Source organism: Callithrix jacchus, chromosome X (genome assembly GCF_049354715.1).
Source record: "Callithrix jacchus isolate 240 chromosome X, calJac240_pri, whole genome shotgun sequence".
NCBI classification, from domain to species: domain Eukaryota; kingdom Metazoa; phylum Chordata; class Mammalia; order Primates; family Cebidae; genus Callithrix; species Callithrix jacchus.
In genome coordinates, this window is record NC_133524.1 from 99,054,807 (window position 1) to 99,081,937 (window position 27,131).

Genomic DNA, 27,131 nt, shown 5'->3' on the forward strand with positions numbered 1-27,131 from the left:
ATCTATAAATATTTCATACTTTTTGAAGCTACTGTAAATGGCATTATTTTTAAATACAATGCCTAATTATTATATTTTCTCTGAACTATTATATTTTCTCAGCAGCCAAATAATTAATAATAGCAGAATTTTTTTTGGTTGAAAGCACAGGTTATTTTCTTATGGAAAAAGTATTTGAAAGATGTCTCAGAGATACTCTACAGGGGTCATCTCCAGAAAAATTAATCATTAAAAGAGCATAGTTTAGTAGCTTTCAACTTTATATGTGTGCTAAAAATAAATCTGTTGAAATGCAAGGTTTGCAGGGATTTTTTTGTTTTCTTGCTTTTTGGTTTTTGGTTTTTTTGACAGCATCTTGCCCAGGCTTAAATAAAGTGGTGTGGTCATGGCAGCCTTGGCCTCCCAAGTTCAGGCAATACTCCTAAGAAGCTGGAACTCCAGGTGCATACCACCACACCTGACTAACTTATTCTTTATTTATTTATTTATTTATTTTTTGTAGAGACAGAGTCTCATGTTTCCCAGGCTGATGTCAAACTCCTGGACTCAAGTGACCCTCCCACCTCAGCCTCCCAAAATGTTGAGATTACAGGCATAAGTCACCACGCCTGGCCAGGTTCTAATTTTTTACCTGTCCACCCACCCACTCAGTAAATCTACATCAATGAATTCCTGGGATCTGGAATGGTGAGAGAGATCAAGCATGTATGTATGTGGGTATGTATGTATTATGAATGTATATATCACTGAAGCTGCCAGCAATGTTTATTGTAAGGGATAGTTGAGGTAAATTACCATGCATCATATGAGTCCTATTTAGTTATAAGTGTATATTAGGAATACAATCAGGTGCTTATTCAGTTTTTTCACAGCTTTTCTGGGCAAGCATGGTTACCATGATGACTCAGTGACCTCTGTGAGATTTGCTGGTACAAACTGAGCATTTATTTATTGTTTTTACCCGAATCACTTACAACTATGAGAGTTATCAAATGTTGCTTTTCTAATTCTGTTATTCCTTCTAGAATTATTACTAAGCACCTGCATGTTCTTTCTCTCTCTGATTATTCATAATCATTGATTATGAATAAACACTGGCCAATATCCTAATACTTTTCATGACTATATGCTTTTAATGTATTGGATAATTCAGTGCCCAGAACACACTTATGAGTTAAATACTCATGCAAAATTCCATTTTACAGATGGAAACTGAGGGATAGAGAGAATAAGGACTTAAGACTGAACATTTAGGGAGTGGAACAAGTTGGACTTATGTCCAGTGCACCATGCTCTAGAGCCTGGGAAAATGTGAAAGCTCTGTTGGTAGGTGAAAGAAGCAATCTGCAGGCATGCATACTTTAGGAGCTCATTAAAAGTAATATTCACTATGTTAATATATTTATATGAAACCTGGAACTAGTAAGAAATGGGTGGATTGTGACTTTGAAAAAACATTCATTGCAATCCAGAAACAGAAGACATAGGGCAATGGGATGATGAGTGGGAAGTGAAAAATATTAACAGAGGATGTGGAAAACTCTTTTTGGTACTTCAAATATGAGGAGAAGAAGGAAAAGGGAGGGACAGACAGAGACAGGGAGATCTGTAGCCTGTAGCTGAATGGGTGATGAGGGGGTCCAAAGAGGAATTTTTTTTTAAATCTTCAACTTCTTGAACTTGACCAAGTTAAAAGTTCATGTGAAAAAAGTTATTTCAGAATTAACCCTTGAAATTGCCCACATATTTATTTCCCTTATGCTTTTATATCATATTAGAGCTCATAAGTCACCTTCAAAGGAATAGAATGGGTTTTGAGTTCAATACATATGTAATTATTACCTAATGAAAGAATAGACATTTTGTGTGAAGAAATGCTAGTAACTCTTGTATTTTTATCTCTCAGGGAGGCAGCAGATGGCTGAAATTCTGATGTGATGTAGCTGCTTAATGCACGGTCTGAAAACCCCTGCACTGGTGATTTTGGGACAGGTCTAGAATATTCCAATAAATATATTAACATACCAAGAAGTCCAGGAGCAACCACTGGGCAAACACGAAACCTTACATCCCTGGTGATATCTCTGAGCTGAACAGGTAAGTTCAAAGACATGCCTGTCTTCCCAGTTTAGGAAACTAAATTTGGATTGGCTGAGAAGCATGACGTTGAACAGCTCTTATGAGGCTCTGATAACACCCATGAAGTAGAGAGACTGCTGTCTACAAAACTTTGAACTCAAGGCATATCACAGGGACATCTGCTTTCTTCAACTAGATGTCTGTGTTCTCATAAAGGGGGAGCAATGAGAAATGATTTTTCATAATGCCTGCCTTAGCACTGAGGCACAGCCGTTGCCTAGTGCTGTGTCCCATTTAAAGGCCATTGAAGTCCCACTCAATGCCATGTTCTCTCAAGAGATTTCCTCATTTACCCATCAGACAACTCTGTAAGGATGGTATCAGTCCCATTTCACAGATGACTAAGCTCAGGCTCACAGAGCCTAAGACACCTCTCCAGATAAGTGGCAGGATTTGAATGAAATTCCATCCCTCACCCTCCCTAGAGGACCCAGAGTAGCCTCCCTTTTAGAATATGGGCTTCTGGGCTTGAGAAATGGTGAGATTCCACCCTCCTGCTATTGTGACCCCATGAGTCTTTACTCAACAACTTTTCTGGGTGAAAATGACAGAGGTGAGATCCCATCCTTTCTGTCAAGAGACCTGTGTGTAGGGACACATGAATTGGCTGATGCCTAAAGTGGTGAGCGGGCTCAGGCAGAAGCTCAAGTGTTGGCCTTGAGACAGGTGAGTGTATATATGTATCTATCTATATCTATCTATATTTATATCTTTCCATCTGTATATATATATGGGAGTTTATTTTTTCAACAGAGTCTTGCTCTGTCACCCAGGCTGGAGTGCAGTGGTGCAATCTTGGCTCACTGCAGCCTCCGCCTCCTGGGTTCAAGCGATTCTCCTGCCTCAGCCTCCTGAGTAGCTGGGACTACAGGCACATGCCACCATGCCCATCTCATTTTTGTATTTTTAGTAGAGATGGTGTTTCACCATGTTGGCCAGGATGGTCTCAATCTCCTGACCTCATGATCCACCCACCTTGGCCTCCCAAAGTGCTGGGATTACAGGCGTGAGCCACTGCACCCGGCTGGGAGTTTATTAAGTATTAATTTACACAGTTACAAGGTCCCACAATAGGCTGTCTGCAAACTGAGGAGCAAGGAGAGCCAGTCTGAGTCCCAAAACTGAAGAACTTGGAGTCCAGTGTTCAAGGGCAGGAAGCATCCAGCATGGAAGAAAGATGTATGCTAAAAGGGTAGGCCTGTCTCTTTTTCACATTTTTCTGCCTGCTTTATATTCGCTGGAAGCAGATTAGATTGTGCCCACCAGATAAAGGGTGGATCTGCCTTCCCCAGCCCACTGACTCAGATGTTAATCTCTTTTGGCAGCACCCATACAGACACACCCAGGATGCATATTTTGTATCCTTCAGTCCAATCAGGTTGACAGTGTTAACCATCACAACTACTTTAGGCAAATGCACTCTATATTTTATCTCCTTTAATCTCAACAGCTATTCAAGTTACCCACAAGAATAACCACTGAATTATGATTGTTATTCAGATCAGGGTACTTTATGGGAGTTTCTGTAGATCAGGGAAATACCTTTGTTGTGTCTTGATTAGCAGGTAATTCTGAATTATTCTGAAGTTTTCCCCTGTTTGTCTGTGTGCATCCTGGGCTCGGAATGATCTAATCTCCCTGGGCACTGCCATTACATGTTCCAAGGCAGTTAAAACATTTTTTAAAAAAAGAATTATGATCCATCTGGTTTTAAGTCAGAAGATTATTTAAACTGAAAAATTCTAAATAAAAAAAGAAGGAAGAATTGTGTAAAAACTCTGGAAAAATTCTTGCAAACTAGAGCTGAGATATTGGGTTGGAATTCATGCTTTGTAAAGCACACTAACAAAGAGTTTTGCAAATAATTTCAACCAATGTCAATTAGATGCGTGAACAATAAACACACGAACTATGCCAAAACCACAAAAGCTAGTAAGATGCAAATATAAATCCTGAGAAGAATATTAAGTGGAAAAGATAGGTTGCAAAAGATGAGGATGTGATTTGACCTTTGGAACAGACTTACGTGCGTGTGTAGGTGAACATATTTGTGTGCATCTCACCTTTGGAGTCACATTTCACAGTATACACCATTCTATGCACAGCAGACACCTGGGAGTCAGGGGTTGTGAGCTGGTCCAGTGAGAGATACAGGTTAATTTCAATTCATAAATGTGTTTTGTATATTGTTTTACATTTTATATTCAGGAAAAAGTATTTTTATGAAATATTAAAAACAATGTGCTGTGAACATACTAACAAGAGTATGGTGTACATACATTCCTTTAAGCATTCATTTATTTAATTTCCTGGGGAAATAAAGTAGATTTTTAAAAAACAAACTGACTCACACACGTGTGTGTGTGTGTGTTCTAGCTCCTCTACCTCTACCACCTCAAATACAGTTCATGATTGCAGCATTATCCTCAGCTCAGACTGACACTGTACTTCCAATCTCAGATTTAGATATCCCCAAAAATGTCCTTTTTTTATAACCCAGAAAAATGATGAACACAAAGGGATTCCTGTAGGCACGTCAAAAATTCCGGAAAACTGGCCAATCCCATTAATCAACCTCCCAACCCCAATCCCTCCCTTTCCCCTGCTGAGCTCACCAGTCAGCTCTCAGAGTTGCAATCCTGGCTCTGGCCACTAGGAAACATCACAGCCATCTTCACATTTTTTTTTAATGAAAACAGTACATTTTACAAAGAGTAACAGATGTTATAACATGCTTTGTTCATGGAGATACCAGTTCTATTTGGAGTATTCTGTATATATTAAAGTGGTTCCATTTGCTGTCAAACCCAAATCTACCATTGCATTCGTTGATTCATTTCTTCCCTTCTCAGTGTAGGTTGAGGTTTCCACACTATAGGAGGGTCCCTTCCGGAGAGCAGGGCGTTCACTCTCCATTATCCCACCCCTGTACAGGCTTCCTGGACCTTCTGCCACCGTCTCCTACTCATCCCCTCTCCAGGACACTATAGGCACAGCCATCCATACCTGCCCCTTGTGCCCTCATCCTCTCTCAGTCACCTCTCACCTACCCTGATGCTCCCCTAAGGTTCTGTCTTCCAGCAACAGCCAAGGAGTGTTAGACCTATCTGGTGTTTCATCCTGTAGATGCCCCCAGTATATGTATTTACAGTCTTCTTTTACACTTACATTTTTTTGACAGAATGAATCATTCTGTAAGCTGTGATTTAAGGGAAGTATTGTGTTTTTTGCTCCTTGTAGACACGTCCTTGCAGAAGAGTTTGATAATGGTGGTACGATGGTGCCCCCTCGTGACAGAAGCTTTAACTACAGCTTGAACATCGGTGAGCAGGAAGGTGGGAGGGAGGGGCTGTGGCCCATGTACGCCCTACAGAGCTTTCTGGAACTCTGGATTGAAAAAGGAGGCATTCCAGTTTAAAGGGGTACAGAAGGCCACTAGATAGTTCAGCCTCTTTCTATGCTGAATAGAAAGCTGTATGTGCGAATAACAGAAAAATCATTTTAATTTCTGCAGAGATGAAAATATACTGTCTACATTGTTCAACACAGTAGCTACTGGCAACTGTGGCAGTTGAATACCTGAAACGTGATGAATGTGACTGAGGAACTGAACTTTTAGTTTCATGCAAGTTTAATCAACTTAAATTTAAATTGCCATATGTGGACAATACCTACTATATTGGACAGCAGTGGCTCAACACATTTTTCTGAACCTTGCTTTCTTCACTTAACAATATATGCTGGAAATCATTATGAAGGAGTAGAAGGGGGAGTTCTCATTGCTTGTTTTACCTACATAGAACTCTGGGATGTAGATGTACCTTAGATTATTTAATCAATTCCTTGTGGTGGACATCTGTCTCATTTCTAGTCTCGTCCTGTTATGAATTGTTCTACCATGAATGGCCTTGTGTTTACGCCTTTTGTCTTTTTTAATTGTATCTTTGGGGATACATTCATAGAGATTACTGGCCCCAGAAGAAAATATTATCTGTGCTGTATAAAATAAAAGATTTGAAACAGAGATGATCTGGAAGCATAGCAACAAGCAGTGAATGTTGTTCTTTCTCATTATTCTTTTGATTCCGTGTACTTTCTGGTCTCCTATTTTCATTCTAGTGTGACATGGTGAATGAATTCATTGAGCCCCAGCAAGAAGGAATATTAAAGAAGAGCAAAGAATAGTAGCTGGACAGAAGATGGGGGTCACTGAACCTGAATCCCAGTTGACAGACCAGTAAACTCACCCCACAGGACCTGGGGTGAGTCCTGTTCTTTTGTTGGCTTCTAGTCTAACACAGAAGGATATTCAATGTAGGAACAGTGGTTAGCTGTGTGGGCTTTGGCGTGAGAAGGGCTTGTATTTGAATCTGGGAACTACTACTTGCTGGTTGCATAATCTAGAGTAAATAGTATATCTACCATGTATCCTATAATCGTTGGCATTTTTATTATTGTTTATTTTAATATTATTATTGTACCATTCATCCAAAGGGTGAATGATAGGAGTTAGGATTACACTGTCAAGTATTGCAGTGTTCCATGAAACATTGTTTTTATAGCTGATGGAGTCTTTGACGTACAGATTAAAGAATGTAGAAAGCTCATGAACAGACCCATATATATATAACATGTAATATGCGGTATAGATATGGTATTTCCAATCAGATGCATTGTTCAAAAATTGGGGTTGAGTTAGCTGGTAAAGTTCATTAAAAGGCAAAGTTAGATTAATATCTTGTCATTTAATCAGAATGATTCATCCACATATTAGTACTTTATATAAAAGTTCGGATAAAAGTAGAAATGAAAATAGAAACCTAGAATACCAAATTCCATATATAGTGTGATGACAGTATGTTTATCCATTACGTTTGCTTATATACATGTACAAAAAGCAACAGTTAAATAGCATGATGTAAATTTCAATAAGGATAGGAATACTGACAATAAAAGAAAAACTTCAGCCAGATTAAATTTAAAGGAGTTTGAACAATGAGCAATTGATGAATCAAGCAACACCCAGAATCACAGCAGATTCATGGAGACTCCAGCATAGCCACATGGTGGGAAAAGATTTATAGACAAAAAAAGGGAAATTATGTACAGAAATTGGAAGTGAGGTACAGAATGGCTGGATTGATTACAGCTTGGCATTTGCCTTATTTGAAAACAGTTTGAACACTCAGCGGTATACGAATGGCTAAAGTATGGCCTCTGGGATTGGCTAAGTCTTAGCTATTGTTAACAGGCACATACTCCTAAGTTATGTTTTCAATTTTGTCTGACTATTAAGCTAGGCTACAGTTGATCCACAAGGACTCAAATATAGAAGTAGTCCTTCTCAGGTCATATTTAGTTTGCTTTAACACTGGGTATTAATATTTTTTAATTTTTACACTTGACTCAGTATTAAATATTTTCAAGGACAAGCATGGAATGCATTTATGATAAAAGTGTAGCTCCTAAAATATGTTACTTAAGAAATATTTCCAAGAAAAACATAGCCATAAAATTAATCCAGGTTAATCTTACACCTACTTTAGTTTTTCTTTAACCCCAGGTCCCACAGGCTCCCATCTGGCAGTAGATTTATGCCTTCCTCCTGAAGTCGCATTCTTTTTTTTTTTTATTGTACTTTAGGTTCTGGGGTACATGTGCAGATCATGCAGTGTTGTTGCATAGGTGCATACATAACCAGGTGATTTGCTGGCTCCATTCCCCCTTCATCTATATCTGGCATTTCTCCCCAGGTTATCTCTCCCCACCCCCAATTGTTCCTCCCCTAGCCCCTCCCAACTGACCCCAGTGTGTGATGCTCCGCTCCCTGAGTCCACATATTCTCATTGTTCAACACCCACCTATGAGTGAGAACACGTGGAGTTTGGTTTTCTGTTCTTGTGTCAGTTTGCTGAGAATGATGTTCTCCAGATTCATCCAAGTCACTACAAAGGACATGAACTCATCGTTTTTTATGGCTGCATAGTATTCCATGGTGTATATGTGCCACATTTTTCTTCTTCAGTCTATCATCCATGGGAATTTGGGTTGGTTCCAGGTCTTTGCTATTGTACACAGTGAACATATGTGTGCATGTGTCTTTATAATAGAACGACTTATAGTCCTTTGGGTATATACCCAGTAATGGTATTGCTGGGTCAAATGGAATTTCTATTTCTAGGTCCTTGAGGAATCGCCACACTGTCTTCCACAATGGTTGAACTGATTTACATTTGCACCAACAGTGTAAAAGTGTTCCTATTTCTCCACATCTTCTCCAGCATCTGTTGTCTCCAGATTTTTTAATGATCGCCATTCTAACTGGCGTGAGATGATACCTCAATGTGGTTTTGATTTGCATTTCTCTAATGACCAGTGATGATGAGCATTTTTGTATATGTTTGTTGGCCTTATATATGTCTTCTTTTGAGAAGTATCTGTGCATATCCTTCACCCACTTTTGAATGGGTTTGTTTTATTCTTGTATACCTGTTTTAGTTATTTGTAGATTCTAGATATTAGCCCTTTTCAGATGGGTAGATCGCAAAAATTTTTTCCCATTCTGTTGGTTGCCGGTTCACTCTGATTGTTTCTTTTGCTATACAGAAGCTCTGGAGTTTAATTAGGTCCCATTTGTCTACCTTGGCTTTTGTTTTCATTGCTTTTGGTGTTTTAATCATGAAGTCCTTGCCTATCCCTGTGTCCTGGATGGTTTTGCCTAGGTTTTCTTCTAGGGTTTTTATGGTGTTAGGTTTTGTGTTTAAATTTTTAATCCATCTGGAGTTAATTTTAGTGTAAAGTGACAGGAAGGGGTCCAGTTTCTGCTTTCTGTACATTGCTAACCAGTTTTCCCAACACAATTTATTAAACATGGAGGCCTTTCCCCGTTGTCTGTTTTTGTCAGGTTCGTCAAAGATTACATGGTTGTAGATGTGTGGCATTGCCTCCAAGGCCTCTGTTCTGTTCCATTGGTCTATGTCTCTGTTTTGGTACCAGTACCATGCTGTTTTGATTACTGTAGCCTTGTAGTATAGTTTGAAATCAGGTAGCATGATGCCTCTGGCTTTGTTTTTTTTCCTTAGGGTTCGCCTGGCTTTGTGGGCTGTCTTTTCGTTCCATATGAAGTCTAAGGTGGTTTTTTCCAGTTCTGTGAAGAAGGTCATTGGTAGCTTGATGGGAATAGCATTGAATCTGTACATTACTTTGGGCAGTATGGCCATTTTCACAATATTGATTCTTCCTAACCATGAGCATAGAATGTTTCTCCATCTGTTTGTATCCTCTCTTAGTTCCTTGAGCAGTGGTTTGTAGTTCTCCTTGAAGAGGTCCTTTACATCCTTTGTTAGTTGTATTCCTAGGTATTTTATTCTCTTTGTAGCAATTGTGAATGGGAGTTCACTCATGATTTGGCTCTCTGTTAGTCTGTTATTGGTGTGCTTGTGATTTCTGCACATTGATTTTGTATCCTGAGACTTTGCTGAAATTGCTTCTCAGTTTAAGGAGATTTTGGACTGAGATGTTAGGGTCTTCTAAATATACAATCATGTTGTCTGCAAATAGAGACAATTTGACTTCCTCCTTTCCTAATTGAATACACTTTATTTTTATTTCTTGCCTAATTGCTCTGGCTAGAACTTCCAATACTATATTGAATAGTAGTGGTGAGAGAGGACATCTTTGTCTAGTGCTGGATTTCAAAGGGAATGCTTCCAGTTTTTTTCCACTCAGTATGATATTGGCTGTAGGTTTGTTGTAAATAGCTTTTATTATTTTGAGATATGTTCCTTCAATACCTATTTTATTGAGAGTTTTTAGCATAAAGGGCTGCTGAATTTTGTCAAAGGCCTTCTCTGCATCTATTGAGATAATAATGTTGTTTTTGTTTTTGGTTCTGTTTATGTGGTGGATTACATTTATAGACTTGCTTATGTTGAAACAGCCTTGCATCCCCGGGATGAAGTCTACTTGATCATCATGGATAAGCTTTCTGGTGTGCTGTTGCAATTGGTTTGCCAGTATTTTATTGAAGATTTTTGCATCGATGTTCATCATAGATAATGGCCTGAAGTTTTCTTTTTTTGTTGTGTCTCTGCCGGGTTTTAGTATCAGGATGATGTTGGTCTCATAAAATGATTTGGGAAGGATTCCCTCTTTTTGTATTGTTTGGAATAGTTTCAGAAGGAATGATAACACCTCCTCCTTGTACATCTGGTAGAATTCAGCTGTGAACCCCTCTGGACCTGGACTTTTTTTGGTTGGTAGGCTATTAATTGCTGCCTCAAGGTTTCAACTTCTTCCTGGTTTAGGCTTGGGAGGGCGCAAGTGTCCAGGAATTTATCCATTTCTTCCAGGTTTACTGGTTTATGTGCATAGAGTTGTTTGTAGTAATCTCTGATGGTAGTTTGTATTTCTGTGGAATTGGTGGTGATATCCCCTTTTACATTTTTTATTTCGTCTATTTGATTTTCCTCCCTTTTCTTTTTTATTAATCTGGCTAGCGGTCTGTCTATTTTGTTGATCTTTTCAAAAAACCAGCTCCTAGATTTATTGATTTTTTGAATGGGTTTGAATGATCTCTGTATCCTTCAGTTTTGCTCTGATTTTAGTTATTTCTTGTCTTCTGCTAGCTTTTGAGTTTTTATTATCTTGCTCCTCTAGCTCTTTAAATTTTTATGATAGGGTTTTGATTTCAGATCTTTCCTTGCTTCTCTGGTGGGCATTTATTGCTATAAATTTCCCTCCAGGTACTGCTTTAAATGTGTCCTAGAGATTCTGGTATGTTGTGTCTTTGTTCTCATCGGTTTCAAAGAACATCTTTATTTCTGTCTTCATTTCATTGTTTATCCAGTTGACACTCAGGAGCAGGTTGTTCAGTTTCCATGAAGTTGTGTGGTTCTGAGATAGTTTCTTAATTCTGATTTCTAATTTGATTGCCCTGTAGTCTAAGAGACTGTTTGTTATGATTTCCGTTCTTTTGCATTTGCTGAGAAGTGATTTACTTCTGATTATGTGGTCAATTTTAGAGTGGGTGCAACGTGGTGCTGAGAAGAATGTATGTTTGGTGGATTTGGCGTGGAGCTTTCTGTAGATGTCTGTTAGGTCTGCTTGGTTCAGATCTGATTCAAGATCTTGGTCCAGATCTGATATCCTTGTTAATTTTCTGTCTTGTTGATCTGTGTAATATTGACAGTGGAGTGTTCTAAGTCATTATAGGTCATTAAGAACTTGCTTTATGTACCTGGGTGCTCTTGTACTGGGTACATGTATCTTTAGAATTGTTAGCTCTTCTTGATGCATTGATCCTTTTACCATTATGTAATGCCCTTCTTTGTCTCTTTTGATCTTTGTTAGTTTAAAGTCCATTTTATCGGAGACTAGGATTGCAACTCCTGCTTTTTTTTGCTCCCCATTTGCTTGATCAATCTTCCTCCAGCCCTTTATTTTGAGCCTGTGTGTGTCCTTGTACATGAGATGGGTTTCCTGAATATAGCACACCTATGGGTCTTGACTTTTTATCCAATTTGCCAGTCTGTGTCTTCTGATTGGGGCATTTAGTCCATTTATATTGAAGGTTAATATTGTTATATGTGAATTTGATCCTGCCATTTTGATGCTAGCTGGATGTTTTGCCCATTAGTTGACATATTGTTTTACTGCGTCGATGGTCTTTACCATTTGGTACATTTTTGGAGTGGCTGGTACTGGTTGTTCCTTTTCTTGTTTGTGTTTCTTTCAGGAGCTCTTGTAAGGCAGGCCTGGTGGTGATGAAACCTCTCAGCAATTGCTTGTCTATAAAGGATTTTCTTTCTCCTTCACTTATGAAGCTTAGTTTGGCTGGATATGACATTCTAGGTTGAAAGTTCTTTTCTTTAAGGATGTTGAATATTGGCCCCTTCTCTCTTCTGGCTTGTAGGGTTTCTGCAGAGAGATCCACTGTGAGTCTGATGGGCTTCCCTTTGTGGGTAATCAGACCTTTCTGGCTGCTCTTAGCATTTTTTCCTTCATTTCAACCTTGGTGAATCTGATGATTATGTGCCTTCAGGTTGCTCTTCTTGAGGAATATCTTTATGGTGTTCTCTGTATTTCCTGGAATTGAATGGTGGCCTGCCTTGCTAGGTTGGTGCAGTTCTCCTGGATGGTATCCTGAAGAGTATTTTCCAGCTTGGATTCATTCTTTCTGTCACATTCAGGTAAACCTATCAAACATAGATTAGGTCTTTTCACATAATCCCATATTTCTTGGAGGCTCTGTTCATTTCTTTTCACTCTTTTTTCTCTATTTGTGCCTTCTCGTTTTATTTCATTGAGTTGATCTTCAATCTCTGATATCCTTTCTTCTGCTTGGTCAATTTGGTTATTGAAACTTGTGTATGCTTTGCCACGTTATTGTGCTGTGTTTTTCAGCTCCATCAAGTTGTTTATATTCTTCTCTAAGCTGTTTATTCTAGTTAGCATCTCATTTAACCTTTTTCTAGATTCTTAGTTTCTTTGCATTGGGTTAGCACATGTTCTTTTAGCTCTGAGAAGTTTGTTATTACCCACCTTCTGAAGCCTGTTTCTGTCAATTCATCAGATTCATTCTCCATCCATCTTTGATCCCTAGCTGGTGAGGAGTTGTGATCCCTTGGAGGAGCAGAAACATTCTGGGTTTTGGTGTTTTCATCCTTTTTGCACTGGTTTCTTCCCATCTTAGTGGCTTTATCTACCAGTGGTCTCTGTAGTTGGTGACTTTCAGGTGGGTTCTCTGAGTGGACGTCATTTTTGTTGATGTTGAATCTATTTCTTCCTGTTTCTTAGTTTTCCTTCAAATAGTCAGGCCCCTCTGCTGCAGGACTGCTGGAGGTCCAGTCCAGACCCTGCTTGCATAGGAATCACCCACAGGGGCTGCAGAATAGTAAGGGTTGCTGCTGGTTTCTTCTTCTGTTATCTTCATCCCAGAAGGGTACCTGCCAGATGTCGGCCTGAGCTCTCCTTTATAAGGTGTCTCTTTGGGTATATGGGGGTTGGGAAGCTGCTTGAGGAGACAGTCTGTCCCTTATAGGAGCTCAAGTGCAGTGCTGGAAGCTCCATTGTTCTGTGCAGAGCTGCTGGGCAGGTACCTTTAAGTCTGCTGCAGTGGAACTCATACTGCTTTTGCCAGGTGCTCTGACCTAGGAAGGTCAGCTTTATTTATAAGTTCCTGACATGCTGCTGCCTTTTTTCAGAGATGCCCTGCCCCGTACAGAGTAGTCTAGTCACAGTCTGCTGGCAGAGGTGTTGCTGAGCTGCCGCAGGCTCTGCCCAGCTGCTATGTGAACTGCCTTGGTAGTGGCAGACTGCCTCTGTAGTGATGGATGCCCTTCCTCCCACTGAGCTGGACCATCCTGCATCCAGGTGTGCTTGCTGCAAAACTCTCAATCCAGAGCATTTCAGATTGCTTGTTTTCTGGGGGTGGTATCCACCAAGCCAGATCGCCTGGCTCCCTGTCTCACCCCCTCCCTTTCAGTTGAATGGGCAGCTCTGTCTCCCAGGCGCTCCAGGCACCAGTTGAAACAGCTGCCCCGATTTGTGTGAGTTTCCATGTGCCAACCTGTGGCACCAGCTCTGCTGAAAACTTGTGGCACTTTTTGGCCTGGGAATCTCCTGGTTGTGGGCAGTGAAAACTTGTTTGGAAATGTGGTGAACACTTACTCTCTGCTTTGTTATTGCTGGGACCTGCACTCCGGAGCTGTTCCTATTCTGCCATCTTGGGTCAAACCCAAAAGAGTTTTAATTCATATGCATTAATTGATTATCTTGGGAACAGACACCATAGTGTAATGGTATAAAGAATCAGCGAAAAGTGGAGAGTGTTAACAAGGAATATATACAAATCTTTGTGGAACTTTGAATTTGAAGGAGAAGAGAGCATACAATGGGGGAGGACATACACACGCACACACACTCATAGAGAGAGAGAGAAAGAGAGAAAGCAGGAGAGGGAGAGGAGTGGTATTTCTATCATGTGGTTGAATAGGTGATGAGAGGTCCAAGGAGGAATTTTTGAAAATCATCAAGTTTTTTAACTTGATCAAGTTTAAAAATTAATAAGAGCCATCTCATCTGAGATTTAAGCAATGAAGTCACCTATGTATTAATTTCCTTTCTTATCCAGTTAATTTGACTTTAGAATTCATGAAGTACTTCCAATGGAATAGCATGAATTCTGGGCTCAATAAATATTTAGTTGTTAGCTAATTAAAACTGGACAATTGTGTGTTGTATTAGTCTACTCTCATGCTGCTAATAAAGACATAACTGAGACTAGATAATTTATAAAGGAAAGAGGTTTAATTTACTCACAGTTCTATATGGCTGGGGAGGCCTCACTATCATGGCAGAAGGCAAAACACATCTTACATGGTGGCAGACAAGAGAGCTTATGCAGGGGAACTCCCATTTATAAAACCATCAGATCTTGTTAGACTTATTCACTACTATGAGGACAGTATGGGGGAAACTGCCCTCATGATTTAGTTATCTCCACCTGGCCCCACATTTGACATGTGGGGATTATTACAATTCAAGGTGAGATTTGGGTGGGGAAACAGCCAAACTATATAATGTGTCAAAGACTTGCTAGTAACTATTGGATTTTTGTCTCTAAGGGAGGCAGCAGCTGACGGAAAAAAAACCTCAAGTGATGTGGCTGAATACTGCATGATCTGAAGACTCTTCACTGAGGACTGCGGTATGGGTCAAAATTTTTCCTTAAAAAAATTTTTAAAAAGAGCCCAAAACCATACTGACTAGTCCAGGAACAGCCATTAGGCAAACACAACTTTCTGCTCCCCTGATGTTAGCTATTTCTGAGTTCAACATCTGAGTTCAAAGACATGCCTGTCTTTCCAGCATGGGGAACTGGATTTGGGTCACCTCAGGGGCATGATGTTGAAAAGCTCCTATGAGTTTTTGATAATACCCAGGAAGTACAGAAACAACTGTCTACAAATCTTTGAACTCAATTCATATCACAGGGTCATTTGCTTTCTTCAAGTAGGTATCTGTTTTCTCATACGAGAAACAATGAGAAATTATTTTTCATAATGCCTCCTTTGCTAAGGCTCAGCCATCCCCTAGTGCTGTGTCCCAACATTTAAAGGCCATTGAAGTCTCACCCTATGCCATATACTCTATACAAGTTTTCTCATTTACACCTCAGGACAGCACTGTAAGGATGGTATGGTCAGTCCCATGTCATAGATGACCAAACTCAGGCTTTCTGGGCCTGAGTCACTTCTCCAAATAGATGATAGAATTGGAATGAGGTTTTGTCCCTCATCCTCCATAGACAGCCCTGAGTAGCCTCCCTTTTAGAAAATGGGCTTCCAGGGCTTGAGAAATAATCAGATTCTACTCCCCTGCTATTGTGGACCAATGTGTCCTCACTCCACAACTCCTCTGGGTGATGAGGAAGATAAAGGAGATGAAATCCCACCATTTGTGCCAAGAGACCTGGTTGTAGGGCCACATGAGTTAGTTGGCTGATCCTCAGAGAGGTGAGTAGGCTCAGGCAGAAGCTCAAGCATTGGTCTTGGGACAGGTGAGCTTGAGAGAAGGAAAGTGACATACACTAAACTACTGTAAGCAAATGCGCGTTATATTTTATCTCCTTTAATCTTAACTGCTATTCAAGGTACCTATCACTTTGACCATTATTCGGATCAGGGTAATTTAGTAAAGTTTATGTAAATCGGGGAGAAAACTTTTTTCTCTCCAGATCAGCAGCTAACGCTAGAATTGCTTAAAGTATTTTTCCATTTTATCTTGATATCTCCAGGACTCTCAATGCTCTAATTTTTCCCAAGGCTGACAGTACACACCCCCTAAAGTGTTCTTCACCAGTATTTCTTTTTAAATTACAATCTGTTTACATTTTATTCATATTATTGAAGTAGAAAACAAATTCTAAATGAAAATAAGACTAAGAATTCATATAAAACAATGGGGAAAACATTTTCAAACTACATCTGAGATATTGGATTAGTAACCATAATGTATAGGGCAAACTCAGTAACAAAATAATTGACAACTAGTTTTGACATAGAATTCCAATAAATATAGACATGAACAATGAACTTGTTGATTATGCTAAAGCTATAAGAACTAATAAGATGCTAATACAAATCCTCAGAAAAATTAAGTGGAAAAGACAAATTGCAAAAGGAGATGATTAATGTGATTGCACTTTTTGGTAAAAAGATTTTATGCAAAAGTACACTATTTTGTGGACAACAGACAGTTTGGGTCAGGAGGTAGGAGTTGAGCTAGTGAGAGTTGAAGGTTAATTACAATTCATAAGTGTACTTTTGTATATTGTTTGAAATTTAGTATTCAGGAATAAAAGTATTTTGATGAATATTTAGACACAGGACATACTTTTGAACAGAAGTAATATGTGTTCATTAATTTGAAATAGCTGTTTTCTATTTAATGGTGAAAGCATTAAGTAGAAGGACACAAAACAAGTCTCAATAAATTTTAAAAATTAAAATTATATCAAATATGTTCTCAGGCAAAAATGGAATAAAACTAGAAACCTGGGCAACTGTGCAAATATGTAGAAATTAAACAAACAGCATGCTCCAGAATGACCACTGAGTCAGGAAAAAAAATTGAAGAAATCAGAAAGTTATTTGAAACAAATGAAAATGGAAACACAACATAACAAAACCTATGGGATACACCAAAAGCAGTGCAAAGAGAAAAATCTATATCGATAGATGCCTACATCAAAAATGTAGAAAGATTCCAAATTCAATCTAACTGTGTACCTCAAGGAACTAAAAAAGCAAAAACAAACCAAATCCAAAATTGGTAGTAGAAGAAAGGAAACAGTAAAGGTTGGAGCCAAACTAAACAAAATGGAAACTAAAACAACAGTGTTTTAATGAAATGAAAATTTGGATTTTTGAAAATATAACAAATTCATAAACCACCAGCTAGAATAATGAAGAAAATAAGAGAGAAGGTACAAATAAACATCAGAAATGAAAAAGGAGACACTATAACTGATACCATGGAAATCATCAGAGACTATTATAAACAATTGTATACTACCAAATTGGAAAGCCTAAAGGAAACAGATCGATTCCTGGACATATACAACCTATCTAGATTGAATCAGGAAGAAATAGAATACCTGAACAGACCAATAATAAGTAATGAGCTTGAATCAGTAATAAAAATCTTCCAACAGAGAAAAGCCCAGGCCTGGATGGTTTCCCTGATGAATTCTAACAAACCTTCAAAGAAGAACTATCACAAGTTATATCCAAACTATTGAAAAAAAATGGAAGCAAAGGGAATTCTCCCTAATTCATTTTTTGAGGGCAGCATTATCATGATACCAAAAACCAGACAAGGACTCAACAAAAAAGAAAACTACAGGCCAATAACCCTGATGAAAATAGATGCAAAAATTCTCAACAAAATACTAGCAACCTGAATCCAATAGCACATCAAAAAGATAATACGCCATGATCAAGTGGGATTTATACCAGGGAGGCAAAGATGGTTCAACATATGCAAATAAACAAACATAATATGTTATATCAACAAAATGAAGGACAAAAACCATATGATAATCTCAACCAGTCCATAAAAAGCATTTGATAAAATTCATCATCCCTTCATGATAAAAGCTCTCAAGAAATTAGGCATCAAAAGAACATACCTCAAAATATTAAAAGCCATATATGATAAACTCACAGTTAACATCATACTGAATGGGGAAAAGCTGAAACCATTTCATCTAAGAATTGGAACAAGACAAGGGTCTTGTTTTTTCACCTTCTCCAATACTATTCAAAACAGTACTGGAAGACCTAGTCAGAGCAATCAGGCAAAAGAAATAACAGTTATCCAAGTCATCCGACTTGGATGAAAAAGAGGAATGAGTCTTTACATATATTCCTCTTTGCAAATGATATAATCTTATATCTAGAAAAACCTAATTACTCCATCAAAACCCTCTCACATTTGATAAATAAATTCAATAAAGTTGTAGGATACAACATCAATATACAAAAATCAGTAGTGCTTATATACACCAATGATAAAATAGCTGAGAAAGAAATTAAAAAGGCATGCATTCTTGAAATAGCTACAAAAAAACCCACCTAGGAATAAATGTAACCAAGTAGGTGAAAGACCTCTACAAGGAAAACTACAAAACAGTGATGAAAGAAATTGAAGAGGACACAAGCAAATGGAAAGATATCCTATACTCATGGGTTGGAAGAATTAATATAATTTAAATGATCATACTGCCAAAAGGAATTTGCAGATTCAATGCAATCCTTATCAAAGTACCAATGACATTTTTCACAAAAATAGGAAAAAAATCCCAAAATTGATATGCAACCACAAAGGAACCAAATAACCAAACCAATCCAGACCAAAAAGAACAAAGCCAGAGGCATCACACTACTTGACTTCAAAATATATTACAAAGCTACAGTAATCAAAACAACATGGGTTTGGTATAAAAACAGACACAAAGACCAATGAAATAGAATAGAGAATCCAGAAATAAATCCACATGTTTACAGGCAAAACTGATTTTCAACAAAGGCAACAAGAACATACATTGGGGAAAGGACATCTTCCACAATAAATGGTATTGGGAAAATTGGAGGTGCATATTCAGAAGAATGAAACTGCACCTCTATCTCTCATTATATACAGAAATCAACTCAAGATCAATTAAAGACTTAAATGTAAGATCTGAAACTATAAAAGTACTAGATAAAAACCTGGGGAAAACACTTTAGTACATTGGTCTAGGTAAGATCCGAAATTTTAAAACTACTAGAAAAAAACCTGGGGGAAACACTTTAGTACATTGGTCTAGGCAAAGATTTTATGGCTAAGACCTTAAAAGCACAGGCAACAAAGCCAAAAATAGACAAATGACCAGTATGTGTATCCGCCACAGAGTCTAGAGCCTTCCCTCTGCAATACCTTGTCAACATCAGTACTTTCTTCATTCCTCTGTAGCCTTTCTCACCTGCCTCTACTTGGGGAGCATAAATGACACTATATTATGAGTGTCTGTAGAGCAATACTTATAAATGCCTACATAGGCGGACACCCTTTGTGCTAGCATTTCCTTTTATGTATTTATCTTAAGAACTTAATGAAGAATGTTGATAAAGATCTGGTTACAAGGGCTGCCATCCTGTTACTTCCCTTTTTTCACTTTTGGGCTTGAATTTAAAAAGCAGACCAAATGAGATGCAGTGACACAAAGGAGCCAGAAGGAAGTAAAGGGAAATGTGGTTGTCAGCACACACATACACTCACACATACACACACACACACACACTGTCTCTCTCTCTCTCTCTCTCTCTCTCTCTCTCTCTCCCCCCCCCTCTCCCCCCTCCCTCTCTCCCCCCCTCAACATAAACCAGGTTCTGTTATCACAATACTACAATTCTCTCAACATGGTTGTTGGACTCCAAGGGGGCCCATTCAGCTCACCAGAACAAATAGCCATGGGAACTCTGCCCTGGACTACACCCACTACCAGTGCAAAGACTTTGAAAAGATACCATCCACATCATGTAGATAATAGGGAATATTGGACCACTCTGAATAATATCGGTTTGTGAAAATTGATTATGTCGCATCCACAGGATGAAATTCCATAAGAGAGCAAAAATGAGTTATATTAAAACAATGGTGAGAGATTTTTTTTTTTGCCTATCAGATTAGTAAAGATTCACATTATTTCTAATGTGGGCAGAAAGGAACTTTCATACTGGAATATTAGGAGTATAATAGTTTTATTTAAAGTATTTTGATTTCAGATAAATGCATGGGGGCAAGAAGGTAGATAGGAGGCAGGACTAGCTTACAGCTTCTGCTCAGATGGACCGAGAAGAATGTGGAGACTCAAACTATAAACTTTTGCTCCAAGAACTACTGCAGGAACATTCCAGGAAAGCTGAGAGAATCCACAGACCCTTTGAAGAAACTGGATCACTGCTGCAGGCCCCTGAGATGCTGAAAAACTGTGAATCTGCTTGCTTTGTCAGTGGGGAAGCTGGTGATCTGGGAGAAGTTCTCTGCCCTGGTCATTTTTTACCTTGAAATACACTCGGTGCTGTTGCAGGATACAGTGGGAATTACACAGGCCTTTAGAACTGCAGGCTGTGTGGGAGCAGGGTGAGGCCTGTGACTGCTGATTTTCTCCCACTTGCTGGCAACCTCTATGATTCAGCAGAAGCAGCTATAATCCCACTGGGAATATAACTCCATTGGACCGAATACCACACCCCCATCCCCCACAGCAGCCACAGCCAGCCATGCCCAAGGAGAGGCTGAGCTCAGCCACACCTATCCCTGCCCCACCTGGTGGTCTTTCTCTACCCACCCTGATAGCCAAAGATGAAGGTCATAATCTCTTGGGAGTTCTATGGCCCTACCTACCGCCTGAGAAATCTGAATACTTAACCAGCTGTCCCTAGGGCAAGTTGGCATCCTCCCTGCAGGACCACAGCTGATGCATTCTCAAAAGCACCACTTCCTGGTTGTAGGCCAACCAACACAAAACCAGTGCACTAAACCAAAATACAACCAAGTACCCTCCTAGAGTCCACTTTCCTCTCTGCTACTTCCACTGGCTGCAAGACCTGAAGATGGATCACATCACAGGACTCTTTGCAGATACTCCCCAGTGCCAGCCTGGAGCTCAGTAGCTCCACTAGGTGGCTAGACCCAGAAGAGCAAAAACAATCATGACAATTCAGCTCTCCAGAAGCCCCATTTGTAGGGGAAGGGAGAGAAACCCACACCAAGGGAGCACCCCATGGGACAAAAGAGTTTGAACAGCAGCCCTTGAATTCCAGATCTTCCCTCTGACATAGTCTACATGAATGAGAATGAGAAAAAAATTGCTGGTAATATGACAAAACAAGTTGAACATCCGAAAGATTATACCAGCTCACCAGCAATGGATCCAAACCAAGATGAAATCTTGGAATTGCCAGAGAAAGAATTCAGAAGGTTGATTATTAAGCTAATAAAAGAGGCAGCAGAGAAAGATGAAGTCCAAGTTAAATAAATCAAAAACCTGATACAGGATATGAAAGGAAAATTCTTCAGTGAAATAGGTAGAATAAATAAAAAACAATCACAATTTCTGGAAATCAGGGATACACATAGAGAAATGCAAAATGCACTGGAAATTCTCAGCAATAGAGTCGAACAAGCAGAAGAAAATTTCAGAGCTCAAAGACAAGGCTTTCAAAGTAACCCAATCCATCAAAGACAAAGAAAAAAGAAGTTTAAAAAAAACAAAGCATCCAAGAAGTTTGGGACTATGTTAAGTGTCTAAACTTAACTATAATTGGTGTTCCCAAACAAGAAGAGAAATCTAAAAGTTTGGAAAACATATTTGAGGGAATAATCAAGGAAAACTTCCCTGACCTTGCTAGAGATCTAGACAAATACAGGAAGTTCAAAGAACACCTGGGAAATTCATCGCAAATAGATCATTGCCTAGGCACATATTCACCAGGTTATCTAAAGTCAAGACAAAGGAAAGAATCTTAAGAGCTATGAGACAAAAGTATCATGTAATCTATAAAGGAAAACCTATCAGATTAACAGCAGAATTCTTAGCAAAAACCCTACAAATTAGAAAGGATTGGGGTCCTATTTTTAGCCTCCTTAAGCAAAACAATTATCAGCCATGAATTTTGTATCCGGAGAAACTAAGCTTCATAAATGAAGGAAAGATATAGTCTTTCCCAGACAAACAAATGCAGAAAGAATTTACTACTACCAAGCCAGTGGCACAAAAACTGCTAAAAAGACCTCTATCTATTAAAACAAATCCTCAAATACACCAAAATAGAACCTCCCTAAAGCATAAATCTCAAAGGACCTATATAACAATAACATAATGAAAAAAAAAACAAGTATACAGGCAACATATAGTACAATGAATAGAATAGTACCTTACATTTCAATACTAACATTGAATGTAAATAGCCTAAATGTTCCACTTAAAAGATAAAGAATGGATAAGAATTCACCAACCTAGTTTCTGCTGTCTTCAGGAGATTCACCTAACACATAAGGACTCACATATACTTAAGGTAAAGGGGTAGAAAAATATATTCCATGCAAAGGGACACCAAAAGTGAGCAGGAGTAGCTATTCTTACATGAGACAAAACAAACTTTAAGGCAATAGCAGTGAAAAAAACACCGAGAGACATTATATAATAATAAAAGGACTAGTTCAATGGGAAAATATCACTCTAAATATATATGCACCTAACACTGGAGCTTTCAACTTATAAAACAATTACTACTAGACCTAAGAAATGAAATAGATGGTGACACAATAATAGTGGATGACTTTAGTACTCCGCTGACAGTACTAGACAAGTCATCAAGACAGAAAGTCAACAAAAAAAACTGAGTGTAAACTATACCCTAAAACAAATGGACTTAGCAGATATTTACAGGACAGTCTACCCAACAACTGCAGAATATACATTCTATTCATTGGCACGTGGAACATTCTCCCAGACAGACTATATGATAGGCCACAAAACAAGTCTCAATAAATTTAAGAAAATTGAAATTATATTGAGTACTCTCTCAGACCACAGTGGAATAAAATTGGAAATCAACTCCAAAAAGAACCTTAAAAATCATGCAAATACATGGAAATTAAATAAACTGCTCCTGAATGATCATTATGTCAACAAATCAAGATGAAAATTTAAAAATTCTTTGAATGATAATAGGGACACAACCTATTATAACCTCTGGGATACAGCAAAAGCGTTAAGAGTAAAGTTCATAGCATTGAACACCTACATCAAAAAGTCTGAAAGATCACAAATAGACAATCTAAGGTCACACCTCATAGAACTGGAGAAACAAGAACAGTCCAAACTCAAACTCGGGAGAAGAAAAGAAATAACGAAGATCAGAGCAGAACTAAATGAAACTGAAACAAACAAAAACAATACAAAAGATAAATGAAACAAAAAGCTGGTTCTTTGAAAAGATAAGTAAAATTGATAGACCGTTAGCAAGATTCACCAAGAAGAGAGGAGGTCCAAATAAGCTTCATTAGAGATGAAATGAGAGATATTACAACTGATGCCACAGAAATACAAAAGATTATTCAAGACTACTATGAACACCTTTATGTACATACACTAGAAAACCTACAGGAGATGGATAAATTCCTGGAATTATACAACCCTCCTAGATTAAACCAGGGAGATACTGAATCTCTGAACAGACCAGTAACAAGCGGTGAGATTGAAATAGTAATACAAAAATTACCAATACCACACACACAAAAGTCCAGGACCTGATAGATTCACAGCTGAATTCTATCAGACATTCAAAGAAGTGGTACCAATCCTGTTGACACTATTCCAAAAGACAGAAAGAGGGAATCCTCCCAAATCATTCTATGAAGCCAGTTTTGCCCTAATATCAAAACTAGGGAAGGAGGTAACGAAAAAGAAAGCTACAGATCATCCCTGATGAACATAGATGCAAAAATCCTCAGGAAAATACTAGCAAACCAAATTCAACAACATATCAAAAAGAAAATCCACCATGATCAAGTGGGTTTCATACCAGGGATGCAGGGATGGTTTAACATACACAAGACATAAATGTGATACAGCACATAAACAGATTTTAAACAAAAATCACGTGATCATCTGAATAGCTGCAGAAAAAGCATTTGACAAAATCCAGCATCTCTTTATGATTAAAACCCTCAGCAAAATCAGTATAAAATGGACATACCTTAGAGTAATAAAAGCCATCTACAACAAACCCACAGCTAACATTATACTGATATCGTATGATGAAACACCAGGTCCATAAAAAATATTGACATTATGTTGGAATTTCAAATGTTATCACAGAAATGCATTTTCATGAAAAGATAGTAATAAAGATGTAAAGAGGGTTACAAAGATAACAAGTAGCCTGGATCCCTTTTTTTCTTATACAGGTCTCTGTCCAGTGGTCAAAGAATAGAAATTAAAATATTTTTCTTCCTCTAGCAGAGAGCTCTCTTCTCGGCACAGTAAAAGGCAGCAATTTTTGTCTGAAGCCCATCATTACCCCTATACGCTGGGAATGCCCACTTCTCCCCAAGACTTCCAGAAAGCTATTTTATTATAGGGTGGGCTTAGGCCACAACCTCTCCTTCCCACCTTCCTATTCAACAATGTTCTATCTGCAATGCAATGCAGTGTGTCTCCTTCATATCTTCCTATTCAAGCAATGTTCTAGCTGCAATGTGTCAGGAGAGGGCACCAAGGTACCACCATTTTCAAACTTTTCAGCAAAGAAGTGCCTGCAAGGGGCAAAAAATATAATACCTCCTTTACAGCCCACTTATGAACCCAGATACAGAATGATTCTGCCAGAAAAATACTGATAGACTTAAAAGAAGATGGAAAAAAACAAACTGCAGGACATCCTTGGCTGTCCTAGGTGGGAAGCCATAGGGCAGTGCAGGGCAGCGGGCAGTGACAGAGGGGATGAGGGCACAAGAGCAGGGTCTGGGCAGCTGTGTCCGTAGTGTTCTGGAAAGGGAATGACAGAGTGGGAAGCCTGTATAGGGGTGGGGTAATGAAGGAGGGTGAACCCCCTGCTGTCTGAAAAGGACCCCCCCACCCTCACTACAATGTGGACGCTGCAGCCTGTACCGAGGAGGGAAGTGATAAATCAATGAATGCAATGTAGATTTGGGGTCAACAGATAATGGAACTGCTTTCATATACATGTGAATTTTCCAAACAACAACAAAAAACTCATAATATTTGTTACTCTGTGCAAAATAAACTGCTTTTAATTTAAAAACAAAAATTGAGGTAGCTATGATGTGCCTCCCAGTGGCCAAAGCCAAGGTGGCAGCTCTGAGAATAGACCAGGTTGAGGGAGGAGAAGGGGTTCAGCATAGGGAAGGGAGGGATGGAGTTGGGAGTTTGATTAATGGAATCAGCCTCATTCCAATCCTGCCACTTATCTGGAGAAGTGACTTGGGATCTGTGAGCCTGAACTTAGTCATCTGTGAAATGGGACTGACCATACCAGAGCTGTCCTAAGGGGTAAATGAGAAAACCTGCCCAGAGTATATGGCATAGAGTGGGACTTTAGTAGTCTTTAAATGTTGGGACACAGAAGTAGGGGTTGGCAGAGCCTCAGAGATAAGGGAGCATTGTGAAAAATCATTTCTCACTATTTCCCCTTTTGAGAAAAATACACATCTAGTTGAAGAAAGCAAGTGTCCCTGTGATATGCCTTGAATTGAAAGATTTATAGACAGCTGTCTCTCTAGTTCTTGGGTGTTATCAGAAGCTCATAAGAGCTGTTCAGCATGAAGCCCCTGAGCTGACCTAAATTCAGTTCCTGACGCTGGGAAGATAGGCATGTCTTTGAACTCACCTGGTCATCTCAGTGATAGAAAACACCAGGTAAGCAAAGTGTGGAGTTTGCCTAATGGCTGCTCTTGGATAGTTCGGTGTGTTAATATAGGAAAGCCAGGTGATGTGGCTCACACCTGTAATCCCAGCACTTTGGGAGGTCAAGGCGGGCAGATCACTTGAGGTCAGGAGTTCTAGAACAGCCTGGCCTACATGGCAAAACCCTGTCTCTACTAAAAATACAAAAGGTATCCAGGCATGGTCACGTATGCCTGTAATCCCAGCTACTTGGGATGCTGAGGCAGGAGAATCGCTTGAACCTGGGAGGTGGAGGTTGCAGTGAGCTGAGATTGGGCCACTGCACTCTAGCCTGGGTGACAGAATAAGACATTGTCTCTGTCTCTCTCTCTCTCTCTCTCTCTCTCTCTCTCTCTCTCTCTCTCTCTCTCTATATATATATATATATATATATATATATATATATATATATATATATATATATGTGTGTGTGTGTGTATATATATATATATATATGTGTGTGTGTGTATATATATATATGTATATGTATATATATGAAAACTCTGGACTGTTTCACAGTCACCAGGGCAGTGATCCTTAGATTATGCATTATTCAGCCACATCACAGCAGTATTTTAACCATCTTTTACCTCTTGAAATAAAAAAATCCAAGAGTTACTATCATTTCTATACATACAATTGTCCATTCCTTCATTCATTAATAAATATATATTAAGCTCAATACCAATAATGTATAATTAAAGGTGTCTCATTGTAGTTTTGTAGAAAGTGCAGAAAACTCTTTATAGGGCTTTAACTTTGGTTGGAAAAAAAAGAGAGAGAGAGAAAAAAGTGGGGGGAGGAAAGATATCCAATCCTGTGGCTGAATGGATGGTAGTCTGGTTGTCTCTCTTCCTATAACCTTGAAATTGATCACTGTATTTCAGTGTTGTCACCCTGATCCATCCATTGTAAAATGTTTGATAGCATTTCATCCTAAGATATTTGAACCTCTGAAGTAGACACCCAAAACCTATTTAATAAACTAATTAGATGTAGACATAAGAGTGTGCAAGGAAACAAAACTGTGTATATGACCTGTCCATCTTTTTGTAAACATATGAATTTTTCAAAGAGTACAAGTCATACTATACTTATTGTTTCATTATCTACTTTGAGGAAAAATTTTGTTTCTGTTTATACAAATTATATCTTTCATTTGGAAGAAATAGAGAATGCTGTCAACTGGTTCTCAGAGTCAGAATTGCAGAAATGAAAGTCAAACAAGGGCTTGGCAAGGGGTAGGAGATTTGAGGGGAGTAAGGAAGGTGCATGTATTCCATTGTATGAAACTGTAAAGAACAAAGCTTTCTGGAATTTCCTATACACTGGTGGTAATTCTGCTATATTCATGCCCAATCTGAAATCGTCATGCCCAGGACTAGATGTCTAGTCTTTATGTAAACTGAATAGAAAGATACATGAATTGGTGTATGAATAATTGTGAAGAAGGTTCAGGCATAGAAACACA

At 38.7% G+C, this 27,131-nt stretch overlaps 1 protein-coding gene across 50 annotated transcripts in view; it reads left to right on the forward strand.

Moving 5' to 3' along the window:
* The window catches only part of RAB40AL (RAB40A like), a 145,942-nt gene that overhangs the window by 102,703 nt on the left and 16,108 nt on the right, over positions 1–27,131 (forward strand). For 36 of the 50 annotated variants that reach the window (XM_078363787.1, XM_078363793.1, XM_078363808.1 and 33 more), the window contains 5 exons: positions 503–717; positions 1,907–2,097; positions 5,380–5,462; positions 6,259–6,401; positions 14,766–14,848. The gene's annotated coding sequence lies outside the window, so the exon portion shown is untranslated. Of the gene's footprint in view, positions 1–502; positions 718–1,906; positions 2,098–3,194; positions 3,332–5,379; positions 5,463–6,258; positions 6,402–14,765; positions 14,849–27,131 lie in introns of all 50 variants that reach the window. The other 14 variants (XM_078363819.1, XM_078363777.1, XM_078363776.1 and 11 more) reach the window with 3 other exon arrangements.